Consider the following 17,574-nt stretch of genomic DNA (forward strand, 5'->3'; position numbering starts at 1 on the left):
TGCAGGAGGGACACACGACGGACTGGAAAAGCTTTGCTTTTTCTCAAGCCACACCAATTAAGAGGGTAATCTGTAGGGTATAGATGGTGACGTGGTGGGGACGTCTGTGGTCACTTCTGGATGTAATTCTCTGTGTTCACCTCCATTCCCCTCTCCCAGGGGCCAGGGCAGGAGGAGATGGGAATTCAGGAAATCTTGGTATCTGTGGGGTGTGGGCTGGGATGAAGGGTTGGGAGCATTTTGCTGTCTATTCATTTTGGGTGGAAATGTGAGTTGAGAGTATCTCCTTTAAGAATAACTTAGGAAATTCTCATTCATAAGAACAATGACAATAATTCACAATAATAGTAGTAGTAATAAACAACTCAGTGTTTTCTACCTTACTCTCTGTGCTGAGCAGCACAGCACAACCGCGAGGCCACGAAGTGTGATTTCGTTGATCCCGGAAGCCTGCCCACCTGCAGATGGCCCTCCATCTAGGCTCACACGATGCCGGAAATGCCGCCATTCGATGCTGCGTACTGCCATAGACACTGTCCACCCATTCACTCAATTCAATCACACTGCATCTGATTCAGGCAGCAGAAGCCCTGCGCTGGAACCCACCCTCCAGGACTGACCCCTACAGCCCTCTTCCCCGTCTCTACAAGCCCCAGAAATATCGGGGGTCCCAGCCTTGAGAATTCCCATTGTCTCTTGGACTACTCTTGGCACCTGCAAATTGCCCATAACCCTGTGTCCTGATTCTATTTTTAGAAACCATGATTACCCCCAAATTACAGAGAACAGAATCCGTATTTCTAGACTTCACCTCCTAGCCTGAAATGAGTGGTTGAAAAAAAGTTTCTGAGGTGCTTGTCCCGCTGCCGGGCAGAGGGGGCGTCCATGCTCCGCAACAGCCTTATTTGCTTTGCAAGGAGACCAGCATGTTCTTATTCCAGATAACATACATTACACTCTCCCTTCCTTAACCGATTCTCCACACTTCCCACACACTTTTTATTTACTTTTTTAACCCAAAAGAATACTGTGTTCCCTGCTGTCCTCATATTCACATTGGAGGAACAACGGCACGCTGTTGGACAGAGAGGGCTATTAATACATTCTGGATAACAAGCACACAGCTCAACCCAAGGCTCCCTTGGGGAAATAGAAAGGAAAGAGATAATGCCATGCTGGCGAGGTCGGGGGAGGAATAGCTCAGCTAACCCGTCACACAAACATTAAAAATAAAATTAGAATAGATAGCCTATGATTCCTCAGCGAGGCAGAAGCAAAAGAAATTGAAAATATTATTCCTAAGTGCTAATGGCTTGTCTCCAAAGAATGGCCTCTTTTCTTCCATCTGATTACAGCGTCCTTCCCAAAGGTCAGCCTCACGCTGGTCCAGAATCAAGATGCACAGGGCCTCGGTTCTTCTCTCTCTGGCCAAGGTGGGCAGTTCCATCAACCTGGGGGTCGGAGGTCAGTGACGAGGTGCTGGGGAGTTCTGCAATAGGTAGGATGGTTGACCTTCTAGCTGAGATATGTAGCACCAATTTGTGTTGAAGTTTCTATAATATGGTAGGCAGAGCCCAGGCCTGGGAGGCAACCCGCCTAGTTCCGAAGTCCAGCCCTACCTTTTACTAGTGCTTGTCAGTTGCCTTACCTTTTGGTGCCTCAGTTTGCTCATCTGCAGAATGGGAGTAAGGTAGACTCCAGTGTATAAATTTGTTGGGAGGCTTAGGGGAGTGGATGCATATGAAGTCCTGAAACAGTGCTGAGCACAGAGATGTTATGACTGTTAGTTGCTATTATTATGTTACCGCTTTAGAGAGCCCGAAGCTCATTTTACTAAGAAGCAACATGATTCGGTGGGAAGGGTTTTAGGGCACCACACCGGGGATCTGCAGCCCAGCATCTGCTCTGCCCCAGTGTTCCATGTGTGTGGAGTGTTCCCTGACCTTCTGGATCCCGTGCTGTTGATCTGTAAACTGGGAGCGCAGATGCCTGGCTTATGTGTGGATTTCTCTGGATTGCGGTAAAGATGACATTAGATGCAAAATGCCCATGATCTAGGCAGAACTAACGAAGTATAATTTCTCTACTCCCGATCTCTGATTTATCTTCCTTTCCTTCCTGCAAAGTGGATCAAATCCAATTCGGGCATCAAACTGGATTATAAACGGTCAGACACAGAGATGTTAACTCATTGGACTGCACCACCAGCCAGCTCCCTGGACCCTGTGTTCTCTGGATTATTAGCAATCTCATGAGGTCATTACGGAATCCTATTTCAAATTTATGTTGGTGTCTCTGATGTGACGTGTATCAAATATCAAATATACCCCTTGTCACCATCTGACACATTGTATCCTTACGTGCTGTTTGCCAGAGAATGACAGTACACCTCCTCCTCATTCTGGAATGGCAACTTCATTTATTCCAGGGATTCCTAGGGCTGGGGTATAGGTGAGAGCCAGGCTAGAGATTAGAACTGACCCTTTCCCGGGGATGGGGAGAGGGTAGCGTAGTTACAGCAGGCCCGTCGGCTGAGCTGAACCAAATGAAGAAAAGGAAAAAGGTAAAAAGCTACTCTGACCTCCACTGACAGGACCCCTGCTCAGGGGAGGAGAGCAGGGGAAACCGCAGAGTCAGCCCGACGTGCGCTGCTCTGACCGCGGAGACTCGTATTTATTTAGAAGCAGGTTGGCTTGAGTTCATCTGGTGAGAATGACATCCCCCACTAGGGCCGGCATTGTGCCTTCTATCTCTCATTCATCAGCTAATTCCTACAAGTGCTGTGTCCTGGGCTTGTTTTGTTCCAAATACATCTTTTCTCCCCCTCCGTGAAATGGAGCAGAGTTGACAAGAAGTTCTGATAATTACTCCCTGAACAATAAATCACTCTGCTGCTGAGCTGTGTTCACTCAGCGTGGGGCATGAATGTGTTTCAAGGCAACCTCTCTCAAGACAAATGGCACCAAGTGCTGTGGTTACAACTCAAACAGATGTGCCGACAGGGCTGTCTGGAGCCTGGTGTGGATGGCCAGCCTGGTGGGAGCGTTCGAGAACAGCTACCGTGGCGGGTCTGGACAGAGAGAGGGAGGGACTCTGTTGCTGCTTGTCCTTGGGAGAAGCAGAGGGACGGGCACAGAAAGGAGGGTCTTAGGGGTTTGCTCATGCATTCATTCCTTCCCTGGCTCATCAGACCCGCTGCCATCCGGCTGGCACACGGCCATGTGGGTGACCGGTGTTTGTAGCCAGCGGTGGTCTGACAGGTCTGTCCTGTTGCTGTCTTTGCTTTTCCAGATGGTAATTATTGTGAGGATTGCCCCGTTAATAAAATTTTGTTGAGGGCCCACTATTTTCTAAGTACAATGGAAAGTACTGGAGGTATAAAATGAATGGTCTGGTGCTTGTCCTCAAGAAATAGACAAACCAGGGTGGGGGTGGGGGGACATAGCTGCTTAACTTTTTTTTTTTTTTTAAAGATTTTATTTATTTATTTGACAGAGAGAGACACAGCGAGAGAGGGAACACCAGCAGGGGGAGTGGGAGAGGGAGAAGCAGGCCTCCTGCCGAGCCGGAAGCCCGATGCGGGGCTCGATGCGGGGCTCGATCCCAGGACCCTGGGATCATGACCTGAGCCGAAGGCAGACGCTTAACAACTGAGCCACCCAGGCGCCCCTGCTTAACTTTTTTTTAAAAGCTTAAAACTGTAGTAGAAGTAGCACCAAGCCCAGTGTGTGAAGAACTGAGGGAGGCTTTGAGATGAGGACACAGTGAGTGGGACCACTGAGGAAGGAAAAGGGGACACAGAATCACAAGCGTGTGGCCCACTGGGGAAATGGCAGCGATGTAGGTGGGTCAGTGTAGGGAGCACCAGCATAAGCTGTGTCTGGGAAAATGACAGCATAAAGGAGTTTGAATTGACTCGTAATTCCCTGGCTAAAATTTTAAGCAGTAGATGAGAGATGATAGTTGCAACCTAGAAAACCTTTTCCAGCTTGAGACTAGAGTAACAGAAGGACGGGAGAGGGAGACCAGTTACGGAACTCCAGTCATTCATTCATTCAACACATATTTTTTGGATGCCAGCCACATGCCAGGTGACAGCCTAGGTCCTGGGGCTAGAGTAGTGACCCAAACAGCTTACAACGAGAGAGTCCAGTTCAAATAAATAGACATCAAAATAAATATATATTTACAAATTGCGGTGAGTGCTCTGGGGGGAATCTCATGATGTCCCAGTTAAATATGGAGGGGGAGGGGCTCCACCTCAAGGGTGGCCAAGGGAAGGCCTCCTTAGGCAGTGACATTTATTCGGGGACCAAAGGATGAGCAGGAGTCATCCTGGCTAGTCTGCAAAGCACGTCTGGAAGCAGGGAAATCTGCTGGGAAGCTGGTTCAGTTGTCCCTGGCAAGGAAGAGGCTGTGGCATTGGAAATGTGGGCAAGACCGCTGATTTGAGATGTGCTTTGCAGACAAAGTTGGCAGAATCTCAGCAATCTGGGTGAGAAGAGATGAAGCTATGAATCAATTCAGTGGGAGGCAGTGTGGATTTGAAAGAGGTTTAGAGAGGAAGATGCAGAGAGCTTGATGATGAATGGGACGGGAGGTGGGTCATGAAGGGCAGAGCCTAGGATGCTTTCTGGTTTTCTGGCTCGGTAACTTGGGTAGAGAGAGGCACGATGAACCATAGACAGGAGTGGGACTGACCATTGCGTCAGTCCCAAGGTGTGTCTGAGAAACGTATGACTCCTCCAGAGAGGTATGTCTGTCTCTCTGGTAGGCACACAAGGCTTGGGTTGGGAATTGTAGCCTACAGGAACCAAAGTATGAGGGTAAATGAGTTCACCCAGAATGTGTATAAAATTTGGGCAACAGCACTGCTGAGCCAGGTGCTGGAATGTGAACTAGTCCTGTGGTGCTAAGTACGACCCTTTCTTGAATGTGAAGGTGAAAGCAAGACAAGAATGGTGGCAAATTAATAATTGCATCTTGATATCTTTACTTCCCAGGGACCCAAAGGTGGGGGACAGGCTTAATTTGATGCAATTTCATCCTTTTCATTGAAAGCCCATTACCTAATTAACAATGCTTCTCTCTGGGGATTGAGATTAGGAAGAGAGGGTTGAGGGGAAAACTTTACTTCTAATGTTCTAACATTCTTTTTTTTTTTAACTTTGTGTTGCAGCAACCAAATTTACTTACTTCTTATATACACAAAAGAATAGAGTGCTTTGAAATACTCAGTTACAATAGATTGGGCTTCCCCCTCACATGTTAAATAAAATGCACTTGCCGTGAAAACGGAAACGTGTCCATCTTTCATACACATCAATTCTTAAAGAAGGAAAGAAATGACTCCCCCACGGCATCATAGTTTTGGTTCATGAATTGGCTGCTACAAATGAGGTCTGGTGAATTGGAGATGACCGGAGAAGAAAAGGCCAGGGTGCTCCAGACTCCTTGCCCACAGCCTACGGCTTGTTCAGGGGTATCTCCTCATTCCAGAAATGTACTGAAATGTGTTCCAACATGTGGAGGGCTTTCTCTGAGGCCACAATGGTAGAATTCTTTGGGTGACAATGGATTTCGTGGGAGTAAAGGGGAAGTAGGAAGCCTTGCAAAGAGTGGCCATCGACAAAATTCCACCTTATCTTGGACCCAGGGAGATCTGCTGCACATCGACACTCCTGCAAAGAACATTTCCCAGCTGTCTCTGGGCATTTGAGTGGCTTGTTGAAAAACAAGAAAAGGGCCCATGGCTGCATATGTAATAATTTCTTTCCTAACGAAATCTGGAGAACACTCAGATCTTTTCTTCTTTTATGGAGGATCATTGATTTGTTTATCACTCAGGGAAACTTCCCCACCAGACTCATTTCTCTGACTCTGCTCAAGTTGGTGGTTGTTTTCTTCTTGGGGGGGGGGGCGGGGCGGGGCGTCAAGGATTGTTTTGATGATTTCATTCCTTCTACAAACTGAGGGAGAATATTCAAAGATTGTGGCTGATTACAGAGTTCCTTTTGCTATGGTTAACACTCAGTAACATTCTTAAAGAAAGACAAAATGTGCTAATGAGATTCTTTTAAACAGCAAGATAAAAGGAGTTTTTGCAGAAAGAAACTGGAGAGTTGGGTTTACCTTTGAATAAAAGAAGTAAAAGCAGCAGGTCGTCATCAGCCCGGATTCAACTGGAGTCCAGGATTCTCAGATGTGACTGTTAGTGGTGCTCTGTTTTAGTTCAATTGCACGTTTTATTCTTAAGCAAAGAAAACTGAAAGAAGCCACTTTAAAAGAAGGTCAGGGTAAGGAAAAGGGGTTCATGCCAATGAAAGCTGTCTTTTCTCTTTGCGACCTCAGCTTATCCTGCACGATTTCACTGGGCAGGCCATCGTGACTGGCCTTGTGGGTTAGCAGTGGGAAGAGCAACTGAAGAGTTAAATGAGGCAAAAGAGAAACCAGGCAATTGGTTAACTGTTTTTTTTTTGTTCATCTGTGCCTTTGATTTGTCATACCTCAGATGTATGTTAATAAGTTCGCAGATCTCTACCATCTGTGTGATAGTGTGCTGGAAAACTGGGGGAAAGAGGAAAAATAAATCAAAGAAAACGTCCTTTCCTTCATCTTACAGAGAGATAATTTCACTCAAAATGACTTTTAGACATTTCTGAAACTATTTCAAATGAAATAAGCTGCTAAGGAGTGGAAGAAGCTGAATGTAGAAGACGGGGAAGGGAGGAAATTAGACGTTCTTTATTTTATGATTACACACAGGGGTTGAGGGTCGCCCTCACTCCTAAGACATGGGCAGCTTGTGTTGAACAAGGGCAACCAAATGAATAAAGCATCGATCCCTTCTTTTTGATGATCCTGAATGAGTGCCACTTTGCATGAGCCAGAGTGACAAAAGCTTGCTCCGTCACACAGCTGGTTCAGGAAGCCTCAAGGTCTCCGGCTTAGGTAACAGCTAGTTCTGGGGTCACCAGCCTGGGAAGTGAGGTCCATTCAGTGGTGCAAACACTTCCTGGGCGGCTCCTCTCTGGCAAGCAGTCTTTTGGATGCTGCAGATTCAGGTTTTCCTCCATGTGCGGGTCTCACTAGACCCCATGTATTTTCCAAATCAGAATCACTTGAACCCCTATTCTGCTCAGCTACAGGAAAATCCATTCTTCTCCCCAAGAATAGCTGAGAGGCCTAAGGAATTTCTTAGATGTTTCCCCATGTCTGGGGGTTGTCAGCTGCCACCCAGCTCAGGAGCATGGTGCGATCTGCTCCAACACGGTCTACACTGGCTATACCGCAGTTTGCCTCCTTCGGTGCTGAGAGCTGCCTTCCCCGTTTCCTCAGGCTCTCGTCCATTGTGACCTTTAGCCAGTATTTCTTGAAGTTGAAGGTACCTGGCCACCCACACACATACCCCAGTGACAGTGGCAACTTCTGCTCCCTTCAAAGGAATTGTCAAACCCCCCAACTGCTCTTAGAGTGTTTTTACTTCATGTTTCCCTAAAGAAATGTCAACGAAATGATATAATCCATCATCAGCATTTCCCCAAATGTATTATTTAACCTAAAATGACCCCATAAGTAGGACATCAGCCTGAATTGTTCTCAGCCAAGTCTATTTGTTTCCTTTCTGTAGACTCTCTTTGGCTGGTTCCTTCGTTCCAGTATCTCTGGGCTTCCAAATACTTGGAAATACATTCCAGTATTTCTTGAGCTGGAACCCTGGCACACACTGCCCTGCAGGACCAGTGATGGTTATATCAGAGAAGTCTGAATCCACACAGAGGAAGGAACTCTTCTGAAGGAGTGGTAACATCTGCTGAGACTGAGTTCAACTAACATCACAAACATGTCCATACCCAAAAGGAGCACTTGGACTTCTCCTCGTAAAGCATCTGTGGTTGAGGACTTCACAGTGATAAGCGGACAAGCTCTGTGTTGGCCTCGCCAAGAGATGTGTGGGGGCAGATAAGTACGTCAAGTTGGGATCTTCTGTCTTCTCATTTTGGTTTCAAGAGTTCCAACTATGAAGTCTTGCCAGTGGTTGCAAATGGCCAGCCCAGCCATGGAACCCAGTGGGTTTATGAGCTTGACCAGTCCCAGCCCACTTCACCTACCCTGATGGGAGCCTGATCTGGGGGACTAAGTCATAGGTGCTGCCCTCTGGTGGCTCATGGTCAAAGAGATAGGGGTCCACAGGGGAGTGGTCCACAGGGGAGCGGTCCACACGGTGCTGCCCGCTGCAGTGTTAGCCTCCAACCCTCCGGCAGATGTTGCCAAGTCTTCCTCCTTGAGCCCCTTTCTGTTCTGCTTTGGGGAGTCTTCAAACTAACAGCCCTTATGGTCGTGGCCAAGTCTTGGTTGCTTCCCCATTGCCGTCCGCCGTGGCCAAATCCTGATCCGGCCTGGGCACGTGGCCTTTGCTGCTGCTGGTACCAGCCCTACTTTCAGTCTTGCTACCGTGCCATTGTGGCCACCTGTGCTGGACTGGACAGGACTGCCCCTTGCCCAGCTCAAGATGCCTCTACTCTTCTGGGATTTCCCTTCCCTCCACCAGAATAGGTTACAAAAGGTCTTCCTCCCCGCCGTTTCAGTGTTTGCCCACTTGACTTCCCAGGAACTGGGGCACTGGGGTGATTGTGCCCTGAGCCTGAGTAGGACAGATCTCACCCTGGTCCTTTCAGAGCTCTTGCTGCATTTATTTAGAGAATTAGGAAGATTGCCAGCACAGAGCCAAGCAGTGGTTCAGGCTGTTCCCATATTGTATGCCTCACGAGCCAACATATCAATTGCTGCCTCTTTCAAAGCATATTGTAGTCTTCTGTTTTTGGCAAGATTCTTGCCAGAGTCCTGTACCATCTCCAAACAGCTTCATGAATCACCCTGTGGCTTTGGTCCACAAAGCAGCACACGCTAATTGCTGCATTCTATGCTAACTATAGGGTACTGTATCTGAGATTTAGCTTGTATTTATGGTCCCAGAATAATTAATTTATGCAATTATTCACTCTTTGAAGGAGCACTTACTATAAATCTACTACGGACTAGGGCAAGTGTAAGGGAGGGTGCAAATAGATTTGAGACATGGTTCCTATCTTCTAGTTGTTTCTGATCCAGATGGAGCAGTTCACACTGAAATATGTGAAACCATCTCTGTCTCCATCCTCACTAGCAGTGTGAACTTGGGCAGATCTTTTAAAGGATCTGGGCCTCAGTTTCCTTGGCAAAATGGAAATTAAAAACACTTATGATAGGGTGCCTGGCTGGCTCAGTGGGAAGACCATGCGACTCTTGATCTCGGGTTGTGAGTTTGAGTCCCACGTTGGGTGCAGAGATTACTTGGAAAAAAAAAGCTTAAAAAAGAAAAAACCCACCTGTGATGTGTGCCTCCCTGGATTATTGGGCAGAGCAGGTTTGAGGTAGTCAGCAAGAGAGCAGAACTGGACTGAATGGGACAAAATGGCAGATTCTCGGGGACAGCCTCGGGAGGGACTTCTTAACCATCCAGGGTGACTGCCAGAAACATGCTGCTTCACCCTGCTGCGAGCTCTCATCCCTGCAGGCATTCAGGCTCAGAGCAGCTGGGTCTTGGTGAAATGCTGCAGTGGGGTTGCAGAGCTTGCCCTCAACCTCCAGGAGGCTGTGAAAAACACAACAGATGAATTCACAATGCAGAGTGGTCTCGTCTCAGTCTTTGATTGGGTGTCTTTTTAACCAGCAGACATTCCTTGGGCACCTGCTACTTCCTGAGCCCTGTGTAGTCTTTCCAGAGAGACTGAACCAGTGAGGAGAGCATTGTCCTTGTCCTCACTGTGGTGAAAACCCTGTTGAGGAGATAGACACATACATGGTGCAAGGGAGTGAATCAAAATGCAACGAAAAGTCCTGAGGGGGTGGGGACACCTGGAGTCTAAAACTCTGGGCTTCCACTCTGGAGCATGGCTAATATGTTCTTCCACATTATTTTAGGGCCAAGGTTTATGGGAAGAAAAAGAATTTTGCTAGGCCTCGGAGCAGGAAGGATATCATAAGTGCCTAAGTGAGTGAGCTAGACAGGAAATATTATAACACCATGTTCTCAAATTTGGGGTGGATGGACCCTATAAAATATTTTGCCCCTCCAGGTTTGGCTTAAACTATTTTTATTACAAGGCTATTTAAATATAAACATAAAACCAAGTATAATTTTTAAGGATTGTAGAGTAGCATATTTATGAATTATATAGGAACTAAACGATGAAACCAATAACATTCACATCTAATTTAATTTTATTTGATGGGTGATGTTTTCCTGAAACTAAATTGCTTACAAGGGACTTAAGAATGGGTTTATTGTTCTTTCTTGTCAACTTGTCTCATGACTTTCCCTAAGATGGACCATCGGTTGAGTGACCGTCATTGTGGAAGGTTAACTGCATGATTAAAATCATGGGTGTGAAAGCCTGAGGTTGCCACTCAGGACTTATGTGGCCTTAGACAAGCTGCTTAACTTCTCTGTTCCTTGCTGTTGTCATCTGCAAAATGAGGGTGAAATAGTAAGTCTTACCCCTTATGGTTTTAGTTGGAATTAAGGGATGTGAAATATGTATGTAAATAAATAATTATACAAAGCACATGGAAGAGTGTTTGGTACAGAGCATTAAGCAAGTGCACTATTAGTATCAATCATGATTGTTTAAATATTCTTTTTAAGTTATGATCTTATTTTATATCAGTGATGCATTATCTCGGTAAGTCAATTGATGAAAAAGTGGCCCCAAATATGATGATGCAAAGTAAAGATAGCATGTAATGAAAAAAGTCATCATTGCATATTTGTCACTATGCTCATTGCCAATGAATTGTCCCAAGAAGGTGAACCTGATCCCATTCTGTCCCCACGTTTCTCTGTTCAAACTGTGAAATCTCTGTGTGGTCTTCTGCGCGGGGATTTGGTCTTCACCTTGCACAGATATCAACACGAGAACAGGTGCACAGCTTAAGATCATGTGGTCCTACATCATCTTCCTCCAGATAATGATAATATTGCTTTTTAAAGATGATAAATATATCAAGAACATAAAATTCTTATAGACTGTAGCCCTTGTTTGAAATACACTGTTTCTGGAGTTCAGGCAAAGAGCAGAAAATGTTGTTTAGAGTCATTAGTAAAGGCTTTTGAAATATTGTCTAAGTACCATTCAAAATGCTGAGTACCATGTAAACCCTTTATAAATGGTATTTTTTTTTTTTAATCCTCAGAACCATCCTATGGTGGGGACATCTTTATGATGGGCAAGATTAATCTGCCAGGCATCACTGAAGTAAGCAGAAGATCCAAGAATCTCCAGGTTAGTGGCCTGCAAAGTCACAGCTCTCACCCATCATTCCAGTGCCTCCCTTGGAAGGGACAGTGGGATGGTTTCCCTAGAGTGGGAACAGAGATGATTCTGGTTTTCAAGACTGCAGTGAACCTGTTTCCTCTGCCATACTTGGCCTTTGCCTACTAGCAGGAAAGTCATTGTGTTACCCCACAGCACTGGGCCCAAGAAAGCTGACCTCCCAGATTTGAATTAAAACAAAGGGAGAAGGAGAAGCTGATTATCTTAATGCAATTCTGAGCACATCCAATATTCATTCAGGCTTAAAGAAGTTCACAGTCAGTATCCTAGAAATACATGTTGAAAAGTGATAATGAACCTCCAATAACATGAAGCTTGGGTCTTATTATCATTTCTTGGAATTACTAAACAACAAGATAAAGATTTTTAGTGAATATTAACTGGGAAATTTACAAAATAATAATAGCCACCGTAATTACTATTAACAAAGGCTATGTTGTAAAACAATATGAGGCCACTTTAAAAAAGTTAAGAATTATTTACATCAGTGTTTTTCTGCTACTGCACAGAAAGTCCCTGTTCAGAATGTTCCACAGGTTAGCTTTGACCCTGTTGCTGTGTCTGAGATAATTGGGTTTTTTTACTCCTCTGCTTGAAATTTTTCCAACCAATGGTCCCGTTTGACCTCTACTGTCTACCTCATGGCAGGAACTTGTCAACATTAAGAAAGAAATATGACTGTGAACGGAGAAAGAAGATGTGGTATATTTATATAATGGAATACTATTCAGGTATAAAAAAGAGTGAAATCTTGCCATTTGTGACAACATGGATGGACTTTGAGGGTATTATGCTAAGTGAAGTCAGCGGGTAGAGAAAGATAAATAGCAATGATTTCAATTATATGTGGAATCTCAAAAAACAAAACAAAACAAAGAAACAAAATAAAACAAAAACAAACTCGTAGATACAGAGAACAGACTCGTGGTTACCAGAGGGGTAAGGGATTGGGAGGTGGGTGAAGAGGGTCAACTGTGTAGTGATGGATGGTAACTAGAGGTAGTGATAACTTTGTAGTGCACACAGATGTTGAGTTATAAAGGTGTACATCAGAAACTTATTTTTTTTAATTGTGAGGTTTATTATCATCACACTTTTAAAATTCTGCTGTAAAGAAGACTATTTGCACTTTATTATATTTCCCCTGAAACCTCTTCATTAGCTTTCCTTTCTTAGCAAGAAAGTAGCTAGTCACTCTAAGGTTCTGTGACCAGCTGAAAATATATTGTTAACCATACTGAGGTTGTCATAACTCAGATAAAAGACTGGCAATTTCTCCCTACTCTGTTATCTTTAACTTGGGTAATTGTAACAGGAAGACCGAAGGAGGTGGTTTTCTTTTACAAAAGGGAAGTCTGGAAAAAAACAAAACAAAACCCAGTTTCCACAAATAAAACACACATCATAAGGTGGAGGTTGAATATGCCTTCAGTTTACACAGGAATGATTTTCTTTGCAGCGTGACTGTGGGGTGTTGTAACTGCAGTTACACTGTAAGACAATGTCGCCTTTAGATGTCATTCCTAAGGATGAAAAGACAATCACAGAAAGGAGAAAATTAAGAAACTGTCAGAGAAGGACTCCCCCACCCCCACCTCAGAATACATGCTTTTCTTGGAGAGTTCTTTCATATCTTCAAGGAACTGACAATTCATAGGCTGTATAGGTTGTTCTAGAATAGAAAGAACAAAGCTTCTCTCTTCTTTCCTGGTGTCAGTTCAACGCTGTCACCAAAGGGGAGAACACATTGGACTTCTTCTGAAATGTGGAAGCAAATACCCTCACTATGATGTGAGCAGATAAAACACAGCAGTATATTTAGAAAAAGAATGCCCAGAGATCAGGGTCCAGGAATATAAGCATGGTTTAATATGAGAAAATCTATTAACATAGTATACCCTTTTAATAGATTATATTATATGAGAAAAAATGATAATATTTAACATGTATACCAGGTCCCAAATTCTCATTAAAATAGATGACAGGATGCCTTATTGTAAGATATGAGATATGAAACAATAAATAATATACACATGTTACACACACACCAATCACATGCATGTGTATAATATATCAAACATATCAACCACTCTCATACACACACACCATATCACACATGTATGAGCACCTTATACAACACATGTGACATGCAGATGCATGTTTATGTCATATCACACATGTTGTAAATGGGTATACACCACAAACACAATCACATGTATGTGCACACCATATTATAAACACACCAATTACATGCATGTGTATAACATATCAAACATCTGAACGACCCTCATGCACACACTGTATCACACATGTGTGAGTACCTTATACAACACACGTGACAAACACATGTATGTTCATGTCATATCACATGTCATAAATGGGTACACACCACAAAACACACATCAACCACATGTATGTGCACATTATATTAAAACACACCAGTCACATGTGTGAACACACCACATCACATGCACACCAATGACATGCACGTGCGATTATACACATGGCAATCACATATACATCATACTACAACATACCACCCAGATGTGTGCACATCATATTATACACATACATCAATCACATGTGTATGCATCATACTTCAGATTTAAATCAGAGTTCCATATCCGGGTAAGACAAAGGCAGTTAGTATTACCAGATGATATGATTATCTACCTGGAAAATCCAACAAAATCCAGTGAAAAGCTTCTAGAAACAAGAGGAAACCCAAATAAGCTGCCTGATTACAAAATGAGGGTACAAAAGCAATAGCATCTTGACTTATAAATTAGTATAACGTAGTCCTGACACAGGACAGTATAAGAAAACTATATAAATACCTGTATACCCACCATCTGGCTTAAGAAATACAACATTGCTGATGCAGTTGAAGCCTGTGTATTCCCCACCAGTCACATCTTTCCCTCAGAGGTAATCCTCATTAGGAATTTGATGTGCATCATTTTTGTGTAGCTTTTAACACTTTTGTTAAATATGTACATATTCCTAAGTTCCTTACTGTTTGTTTGATGCCTAACAAGGTGGCATCTTATTGAAAGGGTTCTTTTTTGGCTTGCTTGTTTGGGTCAGCATCATGTTTGTGGGGTTCACTTGAGTAAGTTCATGGGCTTCTAGCACGTGCATTTCGTTGCTATGTATTATTCCAGTGCGTGAATCTAGCTCTACTTAGCCCATTATTTGCTGTCATAAAAATTCATGTACATGTTCTCTTTTTACAAATGTGAGTGGTCCTATAGACCCCAGGGATTTAGAGTATGCACTAAGAATTGGAGAGTTCATATCTTCACTTTTTCTATACAGAGGCCAATTGTGCTGAATTCATGTTTAAATCACTGTATATACAAGTTCGCATTGTTTCACACCCTCACTCAAACACTTGTTTTATCAATCATGTTTTTTACTACGTCAACAATAAATAAGTAGAAAATGTAATGGAAATAAAAGGTCTCATTCATAATAGCAGTGATACAGTTCTTAGGAATAAAATCAACAAGTTATACAGGATTTGTATGAAGAAAACTAAAACGCTTTTTATTTTAATTAATTTATTTATTTTTAGAGAGACAGAGAGGGGAGGGAGGGGGAGAGGGAGAGAGAGAACCCCAAGCAGGCTCCATGCCCAGTGTGGAGCCTGAAATGGGGCTGGATTTCACAACCCTGAGATCATGACCTGAGCTGAAACCAAGAGTCAGATGCTTAACCGACTGAGCCACCCAGATGCCCCCTAAAACAGTTTTTAAAGGATTGTAAACAAAGACTTGAGTAAATAATGATAAATATATTTTCCTTAGCTGCAAAGATCCTAAATTAGAAAGATAACAGTTTAGTCTAAATTATTCTATAAATTCAAATCTTAAAGTCATTTCCTCCTAAATTTTTTGAAAGAATGTATACTGTGGAAAACAGTGTGGAGGTTCCTCAAAAGTTAAACATAGAACTACCCTATAATCCAGTAATCACACTATTGGATATTTACCCCCCAATTACAAAAATATTAATTCAAAGTGATATATGCACCCCTATATTTATAGTAGCATTATTTACAATAGTCAAATTATGGAAGCAGCCTAAGTGTCCATCAAGAGATGAATGGATAAAGAAGATGTGGTATATATATACAATGGAATATTATTCAGCCATAAAGAATGAAATCTTGCCATTTGCAATAACATGGATGGAGCTAGGGAGTATGATGCTAAGTGCAATAAATAAATCAGAGAAAGACATGATTTCACTCCTATGTGGAATTTAAGAAACAAAGCAAATGAACAAAGGAGAAATAAAGAGAGAGAGAGAAATCAAGAAATAAGTTCTTAACTACAAAGAATGAACTGATGGTTAATAGAGGGAAGGTGGGTGGGGCGATAGGTGAAATAGGTGATGGGGATTAAGAGTACACTTATCATGATAAGCACTGAGTAATGTATAGAATTGTTGAATCACTATATTTTATGCCTGAAAGTAATAACACTGTATGTTAACCAAACTGGAATTAAAATAAAAAAGTTAATAAAAAAAAAAAGAATATACATGAGAAAGTAGCCATGATTTTTTTAAAGGAAAGAAGTGTGAGAGGGAGTAAAACTAGTCCTATCAGATTTTAAATTATTTTATTACACATTTAAAAGAGTACATTGCTGATGCAAAAAAAGATTGATCAGTAAAATGGTGACTCTAGAAAAAGATTCAAGTATACATGAAAAAAAATGGCATTTCAAATATACTTTATAAATGTTGATTGGGAAAGTTGGCTAACAATTTAGAAATAAACAAATTTGGATCCCTACCTCATAATTTTTGCATGCACACACAAACACATAATTCAGAATAATTGAATATTTTAATGCAAAAAAAAAAAAAGACTAAAATGATTTAAAAAAAACTTCAGGGGCTCAAAACTAGAAATCATCAAGGAGAAGATTTGACTATATCAAAATGAAAATCTTTAGTTCAATGATAAAACTTATGCATGTAAAGGCAAACAAACTAGGAAAAATACTAATAAGGGGTTAACAATCCAAACAGTTTCTATGGATATAAGAAAAATATATGCCTCAATAGAAAAGCAAGCCTCCCCTCAAAGAAACCAAGCCAAGTTCACAAACAAGCAATTTATAAAAGAAGAATTATAACAATTTCAGTGAAAAAAATGCATATCAAAGCAATAATGAGATAACCAAAGATGTTTAAGTTATGGAAAATCAGCAATATAAACTCATAACACACTTTTTGAGGAAAATTTATATATGCTTCAAAAGTCCAAGTGTGTATAGCCTTTCACACAGAAACTCTATTTCTAGACATTCTTCACCAGGGCAACCAAGACAGGAGAAAATGTGTGGGCAGCAGAATTGGGTATGTAAGAGTGGACACTGGGAGTCGACAGGCCTGGGTTTGAATCCCAGCACATGACTTTCTAAGTCTTGGTCTCTCGATGAGTACAACAGATATGATTAATCACATCTTACAGTTGTGAGGATTAAATGAAGCAATGCACATTGAATGATTAACAAAATACCTGATGTATTATAAGTGCTCTATAAATTTTCGCTACTGTCATTGTCATTACTATTAAAGTCTATTCATATTGTACAGCCTTTCAGGCACTGAAATGATGACGCAAAATTGTGTTTATTGACACAGGAAGATGTCTAAGATATACTAATAGGTGAAAATGTGATTTATAAATAGCATTTGTAATATGAATACATTTCTGAATTATATAGTCTTGCTACATCAGGATAAGGAACGCTAGAGAGTAGCCATTTGATATAAATCTATTTAAACCTGCAAAAAATTTTGGAGTAAAAACATGAGAATAAAGAAAGGTATTTTATGACTTTCTCTTAATGATTGAGCCTAAAACTGTTGACAAATTTTATATTTTATTCTTTAAAAATTTTAAAAATAGATGGGTATCAGTGAGGTCACTGATATGAGGAATTCTTTTTTTTTTTTTTTTTAAGATTTTATTTATTTGAGAGAGAGAGTGAGAGAGAGCATGAGAGGAGAGAGAGTCAAAGGAGAAGCAGACTCCGCGCTGAGCAGGGAGCCCGATGTGGGACTTGATCCTGGGACTCTGGGATCATGACCTGAGCCGAAGGCAGTGACCTAACCAACTGAGCCACCCAGGCACCCTGATATGAGGAATTCTTAATCTCAGGAAACAAACTGAGGGTTG

The 17,574-nt window shown here is 42.3% G+C and overlaps 1 long non-coding RNA gene across 2 annotated transcripts in view; it reads left to right on the plus strand.

Moving 5' to 3' along the window:
* Window positions 1-17,574, plus strand: part of LOC145722529 (uncharacterized) — an 87,373-nt gene that overhangs the window by 16,996 nt on the left and 52,803 nt on the right. For both annotated transcript variants that reach the window (XR_014146846.1, XR_014146847.1), the window contains exon 4: window positions 11,236-11,324. This is a non-coding gene — a long non-coding RNA (uncharacterized LOC145722529). The remainder of the gene's footprint in view (window positions 1-11,235; window positions 11,325-17,574) is intronic.

This window comes from Leptonychotes weddellii, chromosome 7, assembly GCF_054177405.1.
Source record: "Leptonychotes weddellii isolate Sample4059 chromosome 7, ASM5417740v2, whole genome shotgun sequence".
Classification (NCBI taxonomy): Eukaryota; Metazoa; Chordata; class Mammalia; order Carnivora; family Phocidae; genus Leptonychotes; species Leptonychotes weddellii.